The following is a 24,121-nucleotide window of genomic DNA, read 5'->3' as shown; positions in this document are numbered from 1 at the left end:
GCGACAAAGTAAACCTAAGACAGTTGCAACTAGAAGCCTGTATTAGACAAGAATGTGACAACATTCCTATTCATAAACTTGAGCAATTTGTCTCCTCAGTCCCCAGACGTTTGCAGTCTGTTATAAAAAGAAGAGGGGATGCCACACAGTGGTAAACATGGCCTTGTCCCAACTTTTTTGAGATGTGTTGATGCCATGGAATTTTAAATCAACTTATTTTTCCCTTAAAGTGATACATTTTTTCTCAGTTTAAACATTTGATATGTCATCTATGTTGTATTCTGAATAAAATATTGAAATTTGAAACTTCCACATCATTGCATTCTGTTTTTATTCACAATTGTACAGTGTCCCAACTTTTTTGGAATCGGGTTTGTAATTTCAAAAATCAGATGACATTTTAAAGTTTGTAAAGCAACTTTGTATAATGTTCAAAAAAATTTCTTCATGCTTTTAATGAGGGGACTCTGAAGGGCAAAATATTTTATTGTTTCATTATTGTAGTTTTTTATTAATAACTTGTATTTAACCAGGAAAGACCCATTGAGACCCAGAATATTAAAACAATCCAGAAAATCACATTGTATGATTTTTAAATAATTAATTTGCATTTTATTGCATTACATAAGTATTTGATCACCTACAAACCAGTAAGAATTCCGGCTCCCACAGACCTGTCAGTTTTTCTTTAAGAAGCCCTCCTGTTCTCCACCTGTATTAACTGCACCTGTTTGAACTTGTTACCTGTATAAAAGACACCTGTCTACACACTCAATCAAACAGACTCCAACCTCTCCACAATGGCCAAGACCAGAGAGCTGTGTAAGGACATCAGGGATAAAATTGTAGACCTGCACAAGGCTGGGATGGGCTACAGGACAATAGGCAAGCAGCTTGGTGAGAAGGCAACAACTGTTGGCGCAATTATTAGAAAATGGAAGAAGTTCAAGATGACGGTCAATCTCCCTCTGTCTGGGGCTCCATGCAAGATCTCACCTCGTGCGGCATCTATGATCATGAGGAAGGTAAGGGATCAGCCCAGAACTACACGACAGGACCTGGTCAATGACCTGAAGAGAGCTGGGACCACATTCTCAAAGAAAACCATTAGTAACACATTACGCCGTCATGGATTAAAATCCTGCAGCGCACGCAAGGTCCCCCTGCTCCAGCCAGCGATTGTCCAGGCCCATCTGAAGTTTGCCAATGACCATCTGGATGATCCAGAGGAGGAATGGAAAAAGGTCATGTGGTCTGATGAGACAAAAATAGAGCTTTTTGGTCTAAACTCCACTCGCCGTGTTTGGAGGAAGAAGAAGGATGAGTACAACCCCAAGAACACCATCCCAGGCGTGAAGCACGGAGGTGGAAACATCGTTCTTTGGGGATGCTTTTCTGCAAAGGGGACAGGACGACTGGACCATATTGAGGGGAGGATGGGTGGGGCCATGTATCGCAAGATCTTGGTCAACAACCTCCTTCCCTCAGTAAGAGCATTGAAGATGGATCGTGGCTGGGTGTTCCAGCATGACAACGACCTGAAACAAACAGCCAGGGCAACTAAGTAGTGGCTCCATAAGAAGCATCTCAAGGTCCTAGAGTGGTCTAGGCAGTCTCCAGACCTGAACTCAATAGAAAATCTTTGGAGGGAGCTGAAAGTCTGTATTGTCCAGCGACAGCCCCGAAACCTGAAGGATCTGGAGAAGGTCTGTATGGAGGAGTGGGCCAAAATCCATGCTGCAGTGTGTGCAAACCTGGTCAAGAACTACAGGAAACGTATGATCTCTGTAATTGCAGACAAAGGTTTCTGTACCAAATATTAAGTTCTGCTTTTCTGATGTATCAAATACTTATGTAATGCAATAAAATGCAAATTAATTACTTAAAAATGTGATTATCTGGATTTTTGTTTTAGATTCCGTCACTCACAGTTGACTTCTACATGCTTTGTAAGTGTGAAAACCTGCAAAATCGGCAGTGTATAAAATACCTGTTCTCCCCACTGTACATATAAACACAACAACTGAAGTTACACATCCTTAGACAACAGACTCTTTGTTTTTGTGGCACCAAGTTGCCACTGTGTCGCATACAGCATCCTCATTAAATGTATCCATGTATTCATCCCTGTTCTCACTCAGTCTCTGTGTGATGTTGGGCTCCAGCTTGAGCTCATGCAGAAAGTTATCTGCGGCCACGTGATCATCCCTGAGGTGTTCAAAGCCTCGACCAACATGTGCGCCCTGTTTTGGCTCCAAATAAATCACTTTTTGAAAGTTTTTCCATAAACTGGCATTCAAAACCATTTGTTCAGTCACATCAGCCTTAAACTCTTGGCCTTCGGGTAATTCATAAAATGCAACCTCCGGTATTTCTGGGTTGAAAATGTATCCACCAACTTCCAATCCCGTGCCAACATATCCTGGTGTAGTTGATGGATTCGGGTTGAACTTTGCATTGGTTTCATAGGGGCTGGCATGTTGATTGCATCTCTGCTGTCCATTTGTAATCTCTTGCCGACTCGCGGAGCTGCGGTTAAGCTGTTAGCTTTCGATGGTGTTTCACCCAAAACTCTGATCGCTCCACAAGCCACCATGGTTTGTAATGTAGGTAAGTTTACTCAGGATATACAGAATGACCATCACTGGGGTCTGTGTGGTTTAAATACACAGACCACGGCAATTATCTCATAAAACATGGAAGGTTACCACCCACATTTTAGTTATCCTGCTGGAAGTAGCCATCAGAGGATGGGTACATGGTGGTCATAAAGGGATCGACATGGACAGAAACAATGCTCAGGTAGGCCGTGGCATTTAAACGATGCCCAATTGGCCCTAAGGGGCCAAACGTGTGCCAAGAAAACATCCCCCACACCATTACACCACCACCACCAGCCTGCACAGTGGTAACAAGGCATGATGGATCCATGTTCTCATTCTGTTTACGCCAAATTCTGACTCTACTATCTGAATGTCTCAACAGATATCGAGACTCATCAGACCAGGCAAAAATGTTCCAGTCTTCAACTGTCCAATTTTGGGGAGCTCGTGCAAATTATAGCCTCTTTTTCCTATTTGTAGTGGAGATGAGTGGGACACGGTGGGGTCTTCTGCTGTTGTAGCCCACCCGCCTCAAGGTTGTGCGTGTTGTGGCTTCACAAATGCTTTGCTGCATACCTCGGTTGTAACGAGTGGTTATTTCAGTCAAAGTTGCTCCTCTATCAGCTTGAATCAGTCGGCCCATTCTCCTCTGACCTCTAGCATCAACAAGGCATTTTCGCCCCCAGGACTGCCGCATACTGGCTGTTTTTCCCTTTTCACACCATTCTTTGTAAACCCTAGAAATGGTTGTGCGTGAAAATCCCAGCCACTGAGCAGATTGCCCGTCTGGCACCAACAACCATGCCACGCTCAACATTGCTTAAACCACCTTTCTTTCCCATTCTGTCATTCAGTTTGGAGTTCAGGAGATTTTCTTGACCAGGACTACACCCCTAAATGCATTGAAGCAACTGGCATGTGATTGGTTGATTAGATAATTGCACTAATTCCTAATAATCCTTTAGGTGAGTGTATTTATTGCATGGGAATTTAACATTCCGGAACCCTAAGACACCCATTGTTAAGCATCAACCCTATCACACCTGTTATAACACACGTTCGGTGTGCTCATCAGTCATTGTAAAACATCAAACATGGACACATCGATGTAATCATAAATTATAATGTAAATCATAAAGTCACCGGACATGCATACGTCATTCCAGAAGTCCAGTCCTAACACACGTCATACCGGAAGTCCATGGGTGACAACGAAAGTCCCACCCTCCAAACCGGATGTCCCGCCCACCATTCACATCAATCTGGAAGACCCGCCCACCAGGGTAATAAATCACCAAAGTGACACAATATACCTTTAATCTACATTTACTACTCCCGAGAATGAGAGCTACACCCCAGTCAACAACGAGGAGCAATGTCATGTCACTGTTAAAGAGGAAGGACAGGACTGTTCTGTATCATTCATCCTCTGAAAACTTTTATGCGTTAACAAACTCAGAATTATTATTGATAGTTCAATGACTGTTAACTAACTTCACAACATGCCCTCTCCACTTCATGCTACATTATTTATTTTTTTAAACAAGAGATATGTTGGGACAACAACATTCATCCCTTATGATCACGGGCTGGCAGAACAAGGCTTGCCTTTTCCTTTTCTAGTTCCTGTATCTTTTCAGTTTCATTTTGAGCGGTATTTCAGTTATTACATCTGGACAATATTTTCAAAGGTTTTGAAAGCAGTATGTGTTTGAGTAGGAGTGCTGATCAATGATCAGGGTCCCCAGTCATATATTTTAATATACAATGTGTTTATATTCATGCACTATATATGTGTATGAGAGAGGTATCCGTGTATATACATATTAATGTGATAAATAGATCACCACAAGGTCCCCACTGGGGACAATGTGATGTCTGGTTAAGAGGTTAAGTTTAGGGACGTACTGTAAAAATCACTAATGGTTTATTTTAGGTTTTGGTGTCATTGGTTAGATGTATGTGTTACTGGTTAGGTTTAGATGTTACTGGTTAGGTTTAGGTGTTACTTGTTGGTTTAGGTGTTAGTGGTTATGTTTAGGTGTTACTGGTTAGGGCTATGTGTAACTGGTTAGGTTTAGGTGTTACTGTTTAAGTTTAGGTGATACTGGTTAGGTTTATGTGTTACTGGTTAGGTTTAGGTGTTACTGGTCAGGTTTAGATAGAGGACTATTAGCTGTTCTCTCTCAGTAGACAGGGGGCACTGGGACAATGGTAACACCAAGTCACTATAAAATCTCATAGTTGGAATAAAAGGAGAGTGTTTTGTTTGAAGAATCCTACAGAGTCTGTCTATAATACTGTAGCAAGAACAATGTCCAAAATAATTATGAAAAATGGGTCAAACATGATTATAAAAATAATTTCCATGTAATGTCTAAAAAATGCCAGCAGATGGGACCAAAGACTATAACTTGTGATTTCCACTTGTCCTTAGAGTCACCAATATCTGTCAGTTTTCATGTTGGCTAACAAAGATCATGTCTGGAGCAAGAGACAACCAGACCTTCCATGAATTTGGGTTAAAGTGTCTGGGACGGCGATTATCAAAACAGAAGCATGTCTACCTGATATGTGTTGACCCTCGTTAGTTACTGACTAGAAAAGATTGGTGAAGAAAAAGCCCTGAATGGTTTGGTGCGGTTGTTTAGGAGGAGAGCATGTGGTGATCTTGTTTTCTCCTTAATGTGTTGGGAGTGTTGACATGAGACATGGCTGTAGAACAATGTGGAGAAGGGAGAAAACCGTGTTCAGAAATGTGTCAACCACAGAACTCACATTTCCTGAAAGTGACATCAATCAATCAATAAAATGTATTTATAAAGCCCTTTTTACAACAGCAGTTGTCACCAAGTGCTTTACAAAGACACCCGACCTTAAACCCCAAGGAGCAAACAACAGTAGTGTTGAATTTCAGAGTATTGCTAGCAGCGTACAGCCCAATTGCACAAGTGCGCAACAGAGAGTCAACAACAAGCCAGTGACTCTTCCCCCGAAAGGCATTGGAGGGAGGGCATCCCAGTGGCGATGAGAGCCCACCTGGCAAGAGAGCAAGGGTGGACAGTATTAAGCCTACTAGTCACCTTCACGCCCCCGAGCCAGGCTACACCTAATTATAAACCGTGCTGTAGAGATTAGTGTTTAGTAGACACTTCAAAGTTTGCACTGAGTTTGCATTTCTAACCTTAATTGGCAGATCATTCCACAGGAGTGGAGCTCTATGAGAAAAGGCCCTGCCGCCAGCTGTTTGTTTAGAAATTCGAGGTACAATTAAAAGGCCTGCAACTTGCGATCGTAGGTTACGTGTAGGTATGTATGGCTGGATCATTTCAGCAAGGTAAATAGGAGCAAGTCCATGTATTGATTTATAGGTTGAGAGTAAAACTTAAAATCAGCCCTAACCCTAACAGGCAGCCAATGTAAGGACGCCAGGACAGGAGTAATGTGTTTACATTTTTTGTTCTAGTTAGGATTCTAGCAGCCGTGTGCAGCACTAATTGAAGTTTATTTATTAATTTGTCTGGATAATCAGAGAGAAGAGCATTGCAGTAATCTAGTCTAGAAGTGACTTTATACTGCGTGTGATGGAATCGCCAATGACTAAAGTTTTTTGTTTTTCAAGGCCACCGGTAGAACATGCCTGCCGATCATTCCCCCCCGGAGACGGCTCGGGCCTTGACTCCAACTCCAGTGGGGAAAACCTGTTCAAAGTCTCAGTTGGATTTAGCAGGATAAATTGGTCGACGGCATTTCTTCCCAGTGACCAAGAGAAAGTTATTGCCCGGCTGCAAGAGCTGTGTCGGGGGGCTAACAAAACTATCGTTTCTACCTGGTGGCACTGACGCAGTTTTTTCTATTTCTACACTAGCATAATCCTTGCCTGACATTTGCGTCAGAAGCCGAGCCTCTAACTCTGCTATCTTTAACCTTTTCACGCGTGAGTTTCAAATATTTCTTACCGACCCCCCAGCGTGAGTTTTTTTGCACGTGACTTCAGTACTCTGCAGCATTTGAACTCACGCCAGAATTTGAACAGTCACCTTGCTAGGTAAGGAACACTACATGCATTGCATTGCAAGCTTCTCTCGTTGACTCGAATTCTAAGAGCTGCAAAAGTTGGTTGATTTATTACTGTAGCTAGCTAGAAAACGTCAGCTAACCGCTAACAAACTTTAACTGCCCGCTAGCTAACAAATCGTGACCAGTAATTCAGTGCAGTGAAAATGAATAAACTATATAAAATGCATACAACGGGGAACGTAACTTCTAGAAAGTTTTTGCAATGGTTTTGATCGGTAGTAGTCGCTAATATAATTCGTTTTTGTGCATTAGTGTTGGCTGTCTGTTGGTACGTAACTAACACTTCTTGTCCCGATTTGAATGCTTTCTACCTGGTTAATATCATAGTATGGTCTTGAAACAATTACAATCAAGAAATAAAGTTATAAACACTGTTTGAGCTAAATGTGAGTAAATAATAGCGCGGTTTTACCAGCCATTGTTACGTTACTTGTAGCTAGGTATGCTAATGGTGCGTTCTAAACATGACGTTCTAATCACACCGGTGTGATCGTACGCTCCAGGGACCACTCTAGATTGATCACACCAGTGTGATCGTACGCGCCAAAGGGTTAACTGAAGACGAACGTTCTCCTCTGTGTTGTTGCTACAACAATTACAGTGATAAGGCATTGTAATGATACTTAGCCTCGGGTGTTCAGGGGTGAGTAGTTCTGTTAATTATGTCCAAAAAGAGTCCCGGTGTAGAAAAGTTGGGTAAGAGGTCAACAGATAAATATTGCGTTGGTAAAACTCTTAAAATAGAATGTTGACCAATTAGTTTATATAGAGTAAATTCGAAAAAAAGTTTGGTAGGTAACAGCAGGCAGAGTACAGCACGTCAACAATCCCACAATGCAGTTCTTCTCAAACTCTGAAGTGTGTCAGCAGCACTGCCAGTAAGTGCAGTGCACACATAATCTTCTTATTTCCCCTATATCTTATAAAAAACCTTATTAACACTTCTTTATTAGTTAACCTTATGTATTTTTATTAGTTCATCTTATGTATTTTAACATGTTTATCTGAGGTATTTTTTGTATTACATTGTATATTTTTTACATTTGATGTTTTTTATGATGGTATTGGCAGAAGTATGGTAATCCTTGTGTTATGTTAACAGTATGTTAACCCTTGTGTTATGTTAACAGCATGTTAACCCTTGTGTTATGTTAACAGTATGTTAACCCCTGTGTTATGTTAACAGCATGTTAACCCTTGTGTTATGTTAACAGTATGTTAACCCCAGTGTTATGTTAACTGCATGTTAACCCTTGTATTATGTTAACAGTATGTTAACCTTTGTGTTATGTTAACAGTATGTTAACCCTTGTGTTATGTTAACAGTATGTAAACCCTTGTTTTATGTTAACAGTATGTTAACCCTTGAGTTATGTTAAAAGTATGTTAACCCCTGTGTTATGTTAACAGTATGTTAACCCTTGTGTTATGTTAACAGTATGTTAACCCTCACATTATGTTAACAGTATGTTAACCCTTGTGTTATGTAAAGAGCATGTTAACCCTTGTGTTATGTTAACAGTATGTTAACCCTGTGTTATGTTAACAGTATGTTAACCCTTGTGTTATGTTAACAGCATGTTAACCCTTGTATTATGTTAACAGTATGTTAACCTTTGTGTTATGTTAACAGTATGTTAACCCTTGTGTTATGTTAACAGTATGTTAACCCTTGTGTTATGTTAACAGTATGTAAACCCTTGTTTTATGTTAACAGTATGTTAACCCTTGTGTTATGTTAACAGTATGTTAACCCCTGTGTTATGTTAACAGCATGTTAACCCTTGTGTTATGTTAACAGTATGTTAACCCCAGTGTTATGTTAACAGTATGTTAACCCCTGTGTTATGTTAACAGCATGTTAACCCTTGTGTTATGTTAACAGTATGTTAACCCCTGTGTTATGTTAACAGCATGTTAACCCCTGTATTATGTTAACAGTATGTTAACCTTTGTGTTATGTTAACAGTATGTTAACCCCTGTGTTATGTTAACAGTATGTTAATCCCTGTGTTATGTTAACAGTATGTTAACCCATACTGCTCACCCATATGTCTAGAAATTATGACCTAAGTGACACCTTCTATGTTTTCGGTCAAAACATGTTACACACAAATCAAACGTTTTGGAATCAGATGTAGCAGGCTGGTCATCTCTGTAAAATACACCATGATGTTCTCAGAGTCTAGGTTTCAGGGAAGACTCTCACGCCACCTGCTGTTTGTCTCACACATGACGTGGTGGTTTTGTATCACAGATACCGAAGTTAAGTTAAGGAAATACATCTTACCCTGTCTTTATATCCCACAATACATCTCACCCTGTCTTTATATCCCACAATACATCTCACCCTGTCTTTATATCCCACAATACATCTCACCCTGTCTTTATATCCCACAATACATCTCACCCTGTCTTTATATCCCACAATACATCTCACCCTGTCTTTATATCCCACAATACATCTCACCCTGTCTTTATATCCCACAATACATCTCACCCTGTCTTTATATCCCACAATACATCTTACCCTGTGCTTTATATCCCACAAACTACCCGTTGATTCATGTTTGGTCTTGTTGTCTGTAAAGTAAAATATTGACAGGATCCTTCACAAGCCCTTTAAGTAATGGAACTGCCCGACCCCTCCCACACAGGACACAAGAAAACCATCCCTGTGAGAAATGTTCAGTTCCAAAAATAACACATATAATAATAGCTTGTGTTTGTAAAAGGTGAGGGATGATTTAACTGGTAGTGTGTGTGATGTTAGACATTACAAAGGGTCTCAGTTGGTGAAATGTTTCTAACGTGTGACAATACCTCACCTCATATGACCTGGTAAAGAAGCAATGAAACCAACACTGACCATGGCAGGCATAGTTTCTATGTACAATGTGTGTGTTTATGTGTGTGTGTGTGTGTACATGTGGATTTTTGTTTTTTTGTTTAGGTGTCGTGAAACAGTTTCCATTCTTAATCTGCACTCAGCAGGATTTTCAACAAGCTTTTTCAGCTATTCTCCAACAGCAGGTCATTTTGACCGTAATGTTACGAATTTAACTATTTCTTAGAGGCCGGATCAACTGTTATATTTTTTTCGCCTTTTGTTTCACATGTTCATAGACACAATTTTGAGGATATCATCAAGTTTCATGCAGATACAAAATGACTATAAACAGTCACATCAAACAAGACCTAGTCAAGCCTGGTTCAGCCAGCATGTGGGTGGAAGTGACTGTGGTGAGGCAGTGAGGGGGCTTGAAGAACAGTTATTTATGGGCCGAGGTTAGAGACCTAGTAGCCAGTAAACATGTTTTCCATTTATAACACATATTGTCAATCTCCCAGATTCTGGTGTGTTGAGGGTCAATTCTTCAGCAGTTTTGCACCAAGAGGAGAATCTGTGTTTTCAAGGGGTCATTAATGGACATATCCTGTAATGATGTTGGTCGTTATTCTGTAGCATCATCATTCTGGTATAGTTCCTCTCTCAGATCTGAGAATCACTGAAAGAGGAGGACTGAGCTGAGTATCACTTCACTCCTGAAATACTGAATGGGGTTATAGTCTCCCTGGAACAACTCTGACTGTCACAGGTAATGTTTTGTGCTAGAATATGGTTGGGTATTGTCAAATAAAAGTTGCTGTTGCCAGAGTGATATCATTATTTTAAGTAGCTATGTACTATGTGTGTATCCCCTGTTTACTGTTAAGCATATTCTCTTCCTGTGTTTGAGTAGTGCAATTCACTGGTTAATATTGTGTAGTGTCACTTTAAAACAGAGGCGCGAGAATGAGGGAGGCTTTCAGTTTGTTAGAGAACGTGATGGTATGAAAAGGAGACCGATTGCTCTGCGACTTGACCAATTAATATAAGAAAAAAATATAACACTGCGGAAGAATAAAGTTGCCAAATGCAAACAGAATTGTCCTGTTTTAGTGTGCAACATTAACACTGAACTTACAGTGTTTGATACAACGGTATATTATATTGAATTACTGTAAAATTTAATTCATTCAACAGGGATGTGTTTGGTTAATCAATATTCCATCAGATCTACAGGTGAAGATGAATCCTGCTACAGTGACTGAGGGACAGAATGTAACACTGACCTGTATCACATCCTGTCCTCTGACTGGTAACCCCACCTACATCTGGTACAAGAAGACTGTAACCTCACCAAAAGCATCAGGACAGAGTTACAGCATCACTAACATCAGATCTGTGGACAGTGGAGAATATTACTGTGACATTCAGAATGAAACAGCATCTAGGAATTCTACAGCTCTGACAGTAGTTATAAGGAAAAGTGTTTTGTGTGTTTTGTTTTGTTGGTTTGTCTATCCATGTGTTAAAGTGAAAGTAAATTAGGATCCCTCATGTTTGTGTTCACTGCCTTGAGGTTCACGCCAGAATGAAAAAAAAAAAAATTGTGAGTTTGTGTCTAGAAATTAAGACACAGTTGAAGACCCAGACAGTATAATAGTATATTGGTGCCATTATGTTACAGAGGACGTCATATGAAGAGACTACAGTAATGTACACCTACTTCTACAATAAACACAACCTATTAGAATTGTGTGTTCCATGTTTACTTTTTTTAATGTAAAAGCTTTTTTTTTCTAACATGCTGGTCTGTTTGTCTTGAATGTTGATGTCATAAACAGGAAGGAACTGACAGTTCATCTGCTATTTGTACCTTGACTCCTTATTATAAATATCAACTGAAGATCTCACAGTTCCAGTCAGTTTCCACTCACTGACAGTCAGTTGACTTACTTAACAAGACCTCCCTGTTCACTTCACTCTGTAAGTACAATTAGTAAAATCTTGTTCATTAGTAATTTAGTTATTCAGTTGTTAACTAAAAATTTTGAGGGTAATATTTCCTTTACTTTTTCTTCATTCCTTTCAGCTGTGTTTTGGTTGTCACATGATGGTCAGTATGTGTAAAGGCTCTCAGAGTAGGAGGGCTGATCTATAGTAGGATCCCAGAGGACACACTACAGTTACCTCAAATATCTGTCTGGATCCCCATAATGTACATCTGTCTTGTAATAAACTAACATCTAACCAGGCCTTCTGTTAGGGGATGATGGATGGGTCTGACCCCAAGAGTCACATGGTCATTCCTGGTGCTAGGCAACAACATTTACCTTTATATATTATTCACTGAGCCTTACTTTAATCACAACTTGGATGTTGACCAGTTAGGTGTTATAATGTGGGACAAGGTTGGGGTAATAAGACACCTTTACCCCCCCCCCCCCCATCTGGTTATAAAGTAAATAGAAACCATTGATATATGTGATACATGTGGTACATTTCTGCCACCCCAGGCTATTTAATTACAGCTGTCAACTTCCACTATATCATTTGGATAGGAGCTGTAACTGGATCTACTGCTCAGTTTTTAGGTTTAACTTCAACCTGGTGGTCAGTAGACTGTAGTCCGTAGTATAGCCTGGTGGTCCGTCTGTAGTATAGCCTGGTGGTCAGTCTTCATGCTGAGGTAGCTATGGTTTATTCAGAATTCAACTTATCCTTCTACATTTGAGTTTCGGTAAATAAATCAGCTTTAGGACCGTGAATGTATGTAATAAGTTTACTAATCATCAGATCAGTTCAATGAGTGATTGTTGTTGTTGTGGTTGTTGTTGATGATGATGATGGTGGGAATGATGATTATCACATTGTTGAATCCTTAATATTATTCTAGCATTATTTAGCATGTCAGCTTTATAAGACAGATGCCAACTGCCATGCATCACATCACACATTAAAACATACAGAATACATACAGTGTTCTCAGACCACCATATCTACAATACAAAATCAGTCTGGTTAGTTTTCATCTATAATTTACACTTCAATGTATCAGGTGTATTTATTCACCAGTTATATAGTGAGTTGTTTATGTTTCTGAGACAATAGGGACGGAGATACAACAATGTCCTTGAGATCAACAGGAAGTGTGTTGGTGGTTTTCCTCTGGTCATTGACAGGTATGATCTGTTTCTTATGAGAGATTATGGGCATGAGAAACTTAAAACAACGCTTAAGTGCTGACTAACTCTGAATAAAGGACAATAAATAGGACGTGATGCTCATTACTGATGGACCCATACATCCTGTCCATACATCCTGTCCATACATCCTGTCTATACATGCTGTCCATACATGCTGTCTATATATCCTGTCCATACACCCTGTCCATACATCCTGTCCATACATCCTGTCCATACATCCTGTCTATACATCCTGTCCATACATCCTGTCTATACATCCTGTCTAAACATCCTGTCCATACATCCTGTCCATACTTCCTGTCTATACATCCTGTCCATACATCCTTTCCATACATCCTGTCCATACATCCTGTCCATACATCCTGTCTATACATCCTGTCTAAACATCCTGTCCATACATCCTGTCCATACTTCCTGTCTATACATCCTGTCCATACATCCTGTCCATACATCCTGTCTATACATCCTGTCCATACATCCTGTCCATACATCCTGTCTATACATCCTGTCTAAACATCCTGTCCATACATCCTGTCTATACATCCTGTCCATACATCCTGTCTATACATCCTGTCCATACATCCTGTCCATACATCCTGTCTATACATGCTGTCCATTCATCCTGTCCATACATCCTGCCCATACTTCCTGTCTATACATCCTGTCCATTCATCCTGTCCATACATCCTGCCCATACTTCCTGTCTATACATCCTGTCTATACATCCTGTCCATACATCCTGTCTATACATGCTGTCCATACATGCTGTCTATACATCCTGTCCATACACCCTGTCCATACATCCTGTCCATACATCCTGTCCATACATCCTGTCTATACATCCTGTCCATACATCCTGTCTATACATCCTGTCTAAACATCCTGTCCATACATCCTGTCCATACTTCCTTTCCATACATCCTGTCCATACATCCTGTCCATACATCATGTCTATACATCCTGTCTAAACATCCTGTCCATACATCCTGTCCATACATCATGTCTATACATCCTGTCTAAACATCCTGTCCATACATCCTGTCCATACTTCCTGTCTATACATCCTGTCCATACATCCTGTCCATACATCCTGTCTATACATCCTGTCCATACATCCTGTCCATACATCCTGTCCATACATCCTGTCTATACATCCTGTCTAAACATCCTGTCCATACATCCTGTCCATACATCCTGTCCATACATCCTGTCCATACATCCTGTCCATACATGCTGTCCATTCATCCTGTCCATACATCCTGCCCATACTTCCTGTCTATACATCCTGTCCATTCATCCTGTCCATACATCCTGCCCATACTTCCTGTCTATACATCCTGTCCATTCATCCTGTCCATACATCCTTCCCATACTTCCTGTCTATACATCCTGTCTATACATCCTGTCCATACATCCTGTCTATACATGCTGTCTATACATGCTTTCCATACATCCATACATCCTGTCTATACATCCTGTCTATACATCCTGTCCATACATACTGTCCATACATACTGTCCATACATGCTGTCCATACATCCTGCCCATACTTCCTGTCTATACATCCTGTCCATTCATCCTGTCCATACATCCTGCCCATACTTCCTGTCTATACATCCTGTCTATACATCCTGTCCATACATCCTGTCTATACATGCTGTCTATACATGCTTTCCATACATCCATACATCCTGTCTATACATCCTGTCTATACATCCTGTCCATACATACTGTCCATACATACTGTCCATACATGCTGTCCATACATCCTGTCCATACTTCCTGTATAAACATCCTGTCCATACATCCTGTCTTTACATCCTGTCCATACATCCTGCCCATACTTCCTGTCTATACATCCTGTCCATTCATCCTGTCCATACATCCTGCCCATACTTCCTGTCTATACATCCTGTCCATTCATCCTGTCCATACATCCTGCCCATACTTCCTGTCTATACATCCTGTCTATACATCCTGTCCATACATCCTGTCTATACATGCTGTCTATACATGCTTTCCATACATCCATACATCCTGTCTATACATCCTGTCCATACATCCTGTGCATACATCCTGTCTATACATCCTGTCTATACATCCTGTCCATACATACTGTCCATACATACTGTCCATACATGCTGTCCATACATCCTGTCCATACTTCCTGTATATACATCCTGTCCATACATCCTGTCTTTACATCCTGTCCATACATCCTGTCCATACATCCTGTCTATACATCCTGTCAATACATCCTGTCTATACCTCCTGACTGACATAGGGTCTATGAATGCTCTCAACGAATTACACAAAGTATAGTAAAGGTTTTGACCTTTAATATATTTCCTTCATCGAGTAGTTTGAGTAGTTTTCATCTTAAGATGGAAAGCATTTCCCTATTAACAGTGAGTAAACTGACATTGACATTAACTCAGCTTTTATTGTGTCATATATTGACATAACAGCATTAATAAAGTAATGTCCAATAGAACCCACCAGGCAGGTTAACAATATCTGACACCATTTCACACAGACTTATTTCCATGTAGTGAACAACCATGTACATTAACATGGTGGCGTCTTGTTAACTACTTCTCAATAAACTGTGGTCTGCAACATTACAACCTGCCAGTTTACCCCACTGTGACTGGTCGAGACGGTGTATCATAACTCTTCTTTTCGTCAGTGTTTCCGTCAGCTTCTTGTGGCGCAGCTCCGTCCTGCCTTCATGGGTACAGGACGTCAGAGTATCATCTATAAAATTTCACCCAACATGACGTTTACTGTATTTACAGGTTGCTTCTTCTTGCTTTCCTGACCACTTAACTAAGCTCTCTGCACCCCGCAGTGAAGAAACTGGCAGAGAAACATGTAGGGCTCTCACTAACTTACAAAGATTTTTCACTTATTTCCTTTGAATGTTAGTCCTTCTGCTTTACCACTTGATAGGTGCCAGCTTGTTTTCTATTGGAACAATTCATATGAATGTTTATTGTTTGGCATTTCTCATTGGCTGATGTTTAATTAAGATTTGAATGTTAAATTGCTAGCTGTTTCTGATTTGCTACTGATAGTTTCCCTGGGAAACTGATGAATTTGATGATAACAATAATAACAACTATAATAACAATCATAACAATAATAATAATAATTAATATTCAGGGCAATTAGCCAATATATTATCTGATCGGGGGCAGTAAGGGACATGGATAATGGATAGGGGGGCGCTGGCCCAAAAAAGGTTTAGAACCAGATAGCATTTTCAAAATGCCCACCCCCTCAGCAACCTAAAGGATGGCATTTTCAAAATGCCCATCCATTCAACAACCTATAGGATAGCACTTTCAAAATGCCCTCTAGTTTCAAACACATTTATCAGAATTCCATTGAAACACCCATGCAATACTCCAGTAGACCAACCAGGGAAGCAGATACCTATTTTTACTTGGTTTTATTCTAACTCCATTGTGTTGTCTGACTGTGTTTCAGTGGTACTGGTTCAGGGTGACTGGGATGTGACCTACTCCACTCAGAGTATCTGTGGCTTGAAGGGGTCAACAGTGGAGCTGAGCTGCACCTACAAGTATCCAAGTGGTCATAAAGTCACATCAACCTTCTGGTTCACTAAAAAATATACTGGTAGGAAGTATGAAAATCTGAGTGATGATCCAGACTACAGAGGTCGTGTGACGTACCATAGTGATGAGAAGAACAGACACACCCTGATAATCACAGACCTGAGAGAGAGTGACTCAGCTGAGTACAAGTTCAGATTCATAACAGATCAGTCTGGAGGGAAATGGATTGGCAAACCTGGAGTCACTCTGTCCATCCCAGGTATTTGTGATATGATATATATTTCTATAAAGATTGTGGTGGAAACTTAGGTTGACCAAGAGAAACTGAGGCAGGCAAGACAGAGACCCAGTCTCATTACACAACATCAGTTTTACAGAGTACTTGCACGCAGAGAGTCAATGAAAAATCTCTTTCTCTAAAGTGCATCTCAGAAAGCTCTTATACATCTAGTAGGACGTGATAAAAAGAAACATTTCACAAAAGCAGAGGTGGAAAAAGTACTGAAAACAAGTATTGAACTGTGTTCAGCTCTGTTCACCACTTTAGGGAAGTATCTAATTACAATCTAAGTTGCCAGGTAAAGGGAGTTCAAAAATAACCAGTGATCAATTAAATAAAAAGAAGGAGTATAATTGTCTTTATTTATTTAATTAATTAATGTTTTATAGTGATGTGTTTTTAGGTGGAGTAGACTATAGGACATACAACAACTACCCTGATATATAACACCACCTGTTATTAACACAGAGGTTCATTAATTTAATCATTTCAGGTCATCAGGTGGAGGTGAGTCCTACAGAGTGGTCAGACTGGAAGACACTGACCTGTAGAACCACCTGTCCTCTGACTGGTAACCCCACCTACATCTGGTACAAGAACGGACAACAGATAGATGAGAGCTCCTCCCCCCAGTACAAAGATCCAGTGACCCGGAACTATGAAGACAGTTACTCCTGTTCTGTTAAAGGTCATGAGGATCTCCACTCTCCTCCAGTATGTGAGTGTTTATTTAATACATCATGTTTATTGAGCAATAAGGCACAGGGAAAAAAGCCTGTTTTTTTTGCACAAGTCAACACAGATTGCCTGGACACAGCACTTTGCCTTGATGTATTGGCAATATACCACATAACCAAAATGGGTCTTAAATCTATTGTAAAGCCGTTACCTAAACAACAGTATTGTAATATCATTACCTTGGAACAGTAAAAAGTAGTATTTTGTTATTATTATGAAATGAGGTCTCTAATAAACCTGATGCTTTGAATGCTGAATGCATGTTATGTGTCCAATACACCATGGCTATGAGATTTTTTTATGCACAACACATCACAGAGTGCCTGGATACAACATTAGTCATTGTATATTGGCAATATATAACAAACCCCAGAGAAGCCTTATTGATTTTATAAAACGGTTACCGATATAATTAGAGCAGTAACAAGTGATGTGATGTCATAGCAGTGTTTTAAATACCAGGGCTGTCAGCCAATCAGAATTCAAACCACTTTATAAGAGACTGTGAACCACATGCATGACATCACATCACTCCACAATGTGTCGTGCCTAAAAACAGCTCATATCTGTGGTATACTAACTACACACCAAACACCCAAAATGCCTGATTGTTAACATGTACAATGGCTTTCAGTCAATCAGCATTCAACAATTTATCCACCTTGTTTATTATAATGTATTTGTGTGTGCTGGTTTTGTTACAGTAATTTGAGGCGTTCATAAAAATAACTAATACAATTTCTTCATATTTCAGGTGTTCTGGGTCAGATCTGCAACAGAGTGACTTACACCAAGAAGAGAATCTGTGTCTTGAAGGGTTCATCAGTGGACATATCCTGTACTTATGCTGGTTATTACCCTGTCACATCACCACTGTGGTTTAGTCCTAAACAGAGTGGTAGGTGGAGGGATAAGTTGATCCCTGAGGACCTAACAACTGACCCAGGGTATGCAGGTCGTGTGGAGTATCCTGAGATACCCTTCACCCTGAGAATCACAGATCTGAGAGAGGAGGACTCAGCTGAGTATCGATTCACTTTTAAAACAGACATCTTTGGATGGGGTCATAGTCTCCCTGGAACAACTCTGATTGTCACCGGTAACAGTGAACATATGATCACAATATGTTGACACATTAATATATATATTTGTTTTGGTGGTTTCTTTTTATTTAGTCTTTAATAATGTATTCTGTATTTAGATGTACAGGTGAAGATGACTCCTGCTACAGTAACTGAGGGACAGAATGTAACACTGACCTGTATCACATCCTGTCCTCTGACTGACAACCCCACCTACATCTGGTACAAGAAGAATGTAACCTCACCAAAAGCATCAGGACAGAGTTACAGCATCACTAACATCAGATCTGAGGACAGTGGAGAATATTACTGTGAGGTCAGGAATGGAAGAGGATCTATGAACTCTTCAACTCTGATGGTCACTTTTGCAGGTAACATATATTCTAGAACACATCAATACAAAATGCATCAAGATATTCTAATCTTTATACTTTGTCTAATGACACTTTAGTTTATACATGTCTGGGTTTTCGTAAGTATTCCCTTGTCATGTTGTTCTAATATATTCTGTACCACTTACTGAATATTCATTAACTTATTGTTTATTACAACATGTCATGTATTCATATCATCCACATTGTATTTTAGGGAAACAGACATCAGCTCTGACTGCATCTGTAGGACTCACAGTGGTTGTCCTGGTTTTCATCCTCTGTCTCTCTGGATTCATCTGGTTCAGGTAAAGGGGACTCATCTTTTCATTTATTACACTTCAGCAATCTGATTTGTTACAAATATTATTATTATTATTTTTCTTTAATACAATAATAATGGAGTATTGATTAATTCACCAAACAGGATGAGGGGCTGTAAATCCCCCTCTGATACAACAGACCAAACAGATGATGGACAGGTGAGTCTGTTGGATTCAGAAGATTACTGTGATGAGTGTTATGATTTATTAATATTTCCTAATATGTTTTCATATTGTTCTCTCGTCCAATCAGACAGACTCCAGTCCTGTGTATGACAACATAACAGACATGGTCATGACCTCTACTGCAGCACAGACAGCAGACACAGACAACCAGGATGACCTTCACTATGCCAGCGTCCACTACTCTTCCTCCAATGAACAGGAAGTACCACTATATTCCACCATCCAGAAACAGGAAGAGGAAGTCCAGTATGTCGCTGTGAAATTCAACTGTCCCAGTGCTGCCACCCAGTGAGTTTTATCTGTCATTACATCATTATAGAGTCAACAGATGTAACAGACAGCATCAAGGATATTCATGCTTGGTTTTTGGAGACAATCATCAATCAGTCATCAATATGTAAAGCAGGTGACTCCTTGTGACCCCCAATGATGACATGTCCTGATTGACATGAATTTAATAATATGAGATAACACTTCCATAATGAAGGACAGATGTGATGATGTATTAAGGGACTGTTTATCATTTGTTCAACATGGTAGCCTTTTCACTATTTAGTTCACTACTTTTGATAACAACACTGTAGACCCTGGTCAAATGTAGGGAACAGGGTAACATTTGGGATGCAGAGATCCTATTCATTCTGGATTCTCTCTCTTTAGACTGACGACACAAACAGCTGAAGTGGATCCCTCCAGGATTTACAGCTCAGTTTACAAACCCAGAATCAACAAGAAGTGAACACAACAAGACCTGAGGGGTTCTGTTAAGTGCAGCTCATCCACCAATCAGATTCTATTCTGTCACCAGGGTCTGTTCCTTTACAGAACATCCAGTTCACATGGGAGTCTGCATAGTTCTCTGGGAATTTCAAAGGGAACTCTTTATTAGACAACAAATAAACCCTTTAGATCACTAGGAAGAATTTCATTTGAATACAAAGTCATTCATAGACCAGGCCGACTTATTCAATGAACTAAGTCACTCTGGGTAAATGGTCACATTTTAAACTGTTACTCAACCCATATATGTCCAATGTCACCCACTGCACTTATTCTTTGAATATACCAACTATGTTTCACTTTGAGATTTCTCTTCAGTAATACTTTAAGTACCACTGACAGGGGAAATTCAAGTGTTCTTTTACAATATAAATGTATGTTTATATCATTGATTTTATTATAGGTTCCAGTACTCTACATATATTATTGATATTATTATTGGCACCAAATTTGTTTATATATCTATGACATTATTATAGGTTGCAGTACTCTACATATATCTATGAAATTATTAAAGGTACTGGTACTGTACATATATCTATTACATTATTATTGGCACCAGAAATGTAAATATTTCTATGACATTATTATGGGTATCAGTCCTCTACATACATCTATACCAAAATTACCAGTTCAAGACTGTCCAAACAAACTAAATACACTGTGTCTGTAGACGGACAGGATTTCCCTATTAACAGTGAAATTACTGACATTGACAATAACTCACTTTTTATTATTAGTAATAAATTGACCTAAAACAGTTTTAACAAAGCTTTATCAAATAGAACCCACCAGGGAGGTAAACAATATCTGACATTGTTTCACACACAGACTTATTTCCATGTAGTGAACAACCATGTACATTAAAATGGTGGTATCATGTAAACTGAGGAAAAGGAAGAGAGAATCTAGGGTCTAAACTACATCACTGTCATTGTCATTAATCATGGCAACTACCTGCAGAATAGCACTTTCAAAACACCCATTAGTTTCAACAACAAATAGCAGAATGCCAGATAATCTAATAGACTGATCAGCAGCTACCTAACTCCATTGTGTTGTGTGACTGTGTTTCAGTGGTACTGGGTCAGGGTGACTGGGATGTGACCTACTCCACTCAGAGTATCTGTGTCTTGAAGGGGTCAACAGTGGAGCTGAGCTGCAACTACAAATATCCAAGTGGTCATAAAGTCACAACAACCTTCTGGTTCACTAAATTAGATACTGATGAGAATTATGTGAATGACCCAGAATACAGAGGTCTTGTGACGTACCGTAACAATAATAATAACCACACCCTGATAATCACAGACCTGAGAGAGAGTGACTCAGCTGAGTGCAGCAAAGTTCAGATTTGTAACAGACCAGAATGATGGGAAATGGATTGGCCAACCTGGAGTCACTCTGTCACAGGTATATTTGATATGATATATATTTCTATAAATATCCAGTAAACACAGGTCAATCAAAGGCAATATAACTTTGGATTTCTTTCCACTATTGTGTTCTAATGATAAGTTAGTGACAACATGTTGAAGTGTTACAGTATGTTGTTTATTACCAGGTCTTCAGGTGGAGGTGACTGGTGGAGATAATTTGACACTGACCTGTAGAACCCCTCAGTACAAAGACCCAGTCTACAGTTACTATAGAGACAGTTACTCCTGTTCTCTTAAAGGTCATCAGGATATCCACTCTCCTACAGTGCTTATTTAATATATTAATCAATCACGTTATGTATATATAACATATCAAGGTGCTTTTACAGGTAAGTCAACATGTAAGCAGTTAATATGTAATGCTGTGGGGCCTCCCACAGTGGTCTACATACTTGCCTCTCATGTCCTGCTGTGTTGTTACTGTCGATTGTGGCTGAGGGGTCTGGTAGGGGGTCTGGTAGGGGTCTGGTAGGAGGTCTGGTAGGGGTCTGGTAGTGGTTATGATAGGAGGTCTGGTAGGGGTCTGGTAGGGGTCTGGTAGGAGGTCTGGTAAGGGTCTGGTAGTGGTTACGGTAGGAGGTCTGGTAGGGGTCTGGTAGTGGTTACGGTAGGAGGTCTGGTAAGGGTTTCGGTAGGAGTTCTGGTAGGGGGTCTGGTAGGGGTTACGGTATGAGGTCTGGTAGGGGTCTGGTAGTGGTTACGGTAGGGGGTCTGGTAAGGGTTTTGGTAGGGGGTCTGGTAGGGGGTCTGGTAGGAGGTCTGATAGGGGTCTGGTAGGGGGTCTGGTAGGGGTTAAGGTAAGGGGTCTGGTAGGGGGTCTGGTAGGAGGTCTGATAGGGGTCTGGTAGGGGGTCTGGTAGGGGTTAAGGTAAGGGGTCTGGTAGGGGGTCTGGTAGGGGGTCTAGTAGGGGGTCTGGTGGGGGATAAGGTAAGGGGTCTGGTAGGGGGTTAAGGTAGAGGGTCTGGTAGGGGTTAAGGTAAGGGGTCTGGTAGGGGGTCTGGTAGGGGGTCTAGTAGGGGGTCTGGTGGGGGATAAGGTAAGGGGTCTGGTAGGGGGTTAAGGTAGAGGGTCTGGTAGGGGTTAAGGTAGGGGGTCTGGTAGGGGGTCTGGTAGGGGGTACGGTAGGGGGTCTGGTAGGTTGGTGCATATTGGGCTGGAGTCGTCCGGGGGAGCAGGGACATAATCGACCTAGGGGAGATCCATGTGCCTCCGTGAATCTGCAATGTCTGTGGCGGGGCATGCGCCTCTGAACTGGATAGACAGTGGCTGAATCTCAAATCATATACTTGCATATTATATAGCATGCCAGATTCATATGTGAGAAGTTTAATATGTCTCAATCCAAAGTATGCTGAAAATAGTATGCCAAACGTTTCTGCTAAAGTATTTCTGGTGGATCTTCGAAGCATCTTTGCATACTTTTTGGGATAATATAGACCACAACCCCTTGCATAGTAAAAGGGGGATTTCCACAATTGTCTCACCTTTTCACTTGACGAAAAAGTCAGTTTTTGTCACCTATTGATAGTTATTGTTTCAGGCTGTAATCATCACTGATTCAAATGTACAAAATGTCTCACAAGATTTCAACATTTTACTAAATGACTCAACAAGATGTAGTATGCAATTTGAGATTCAGACAATGTGAGTGAGTGTTCCTTTATTTGTATTTGTATTTATTTTACCAGTAAAATCCAAATGAGATCAAAAATCAAGACTGCAACAGAGAAACCTGGCCAAGGTAGCAGCCGTATAAAAAACAGAACACATTAAAATGCAACATTTCCAACATGAAATACGATAAATCCTAAATAAAACATAAAAGACAACTAATCAAACACAGTGGCCACTCAAGAAAAACAACCATATTCTTCACGATGCCCTTAAATTCAACAATGGATATAAATACATCTAATTTTAGATCTTTTTGCAGGTTATTCCAAGCCCAAGGTGCATAGTAGGAAAATGCAGTTCTCCCCAGATCTGTCAAAGCCTGAGGTACATTAAAAAGCAACCACTTGGAGGAGTGTAGCTGATAACTACCAGAGCTGAGATAGAGAAGGGTACAGAGGTATGCTGGAGGTTTACCTAACATCACTTTATAGATAAAAACACACCAGTGCTGCTGTCTGTGGGTGGTCAGCAATGTCCAACCCACCAGATCATAAATAATGCAGTGGTGAGTGAGGGAAATGGGAGACCTAAAAACACATGGCAGTGAGGGAATTGAAAACAGACGTGTGTTAAACATTTTGGGCCATCCATAAGTTAATGTCTGTGTGTCATGCATGAGGTTGTGGTAGGACACAGGCGCAGAGTCGATGAAGTTGAAATAATCCATGTTTAATAAATAAAAAAAAAAAAAAAAAAAGAGAGACTCAACCAAAACAACCGCCGCAACCAGTGACATAGGCTATCCTATACAGGGACAAACCCAAAATGAACCACACTGGTGTGGCAAAACAGGGAACTTAAATAGGGACCCCAATTGGAGGCAACGACCGACACCTGCCTCCAATTGAGGAGACTAACAGGATTGGAGGTGGCTAGAGGTGCCACCTCCTGTTCTGTCCTCACTATGCCCCGAGCCCAGCGCAGAGGTGGCTAGGGGCTTAGCAAGGACG

The 24,121-nt window shown here is 40.4% G+C and overlaps 1 protein-coding gene across 4 annotated transcripts in view; it reads left to right on the top strand.

Moving 5' to 3' along the window:
- The window catches only part of LOC105007993 (sialoadhesin-like), a 91,195-nt gene that overhangs the window by 15,230 nt on the left and 51,844 nt on the right, over positions 1–24,121 (top strand). The window contains exon 11 of one of the 4 annotated variants that reach the window (XR_004576161.1): positions 10,742–10,841. The exons of 2 other annotated variants lie outside the window; for them this stretch is intronic. The gene's annotated coding sequence lies outside the window, so the exon portion shown is untranslated. Of the gene's footprint in view, positions 1–5,799; positions 5,817–10,741; positions 10,842–24,121 lie in introns of those variants that run through there. One more of the 4 variants, XR_004576162.1, reaches the window with a different exon arrangement.

The sequence above is a fragment of the Esox lucius genome, chromosome 9 (genome assembly GCF_011004845.1).
Source record: "Esox lucius isolate fEsoLuc1 chromosome 9, fEsoLuc1.pri, whole genome shotgun sequence".
NCBI classification, from domain to species: domain Eukaryota; kingdom Metazoa; phylum Chordata; class Actinopteri; order Esociformes; family Esocidae; genus Esox; species Esox lucius.
This window is presented reverse-complemented; position numbering and strand designations above follow the sequence as displayed.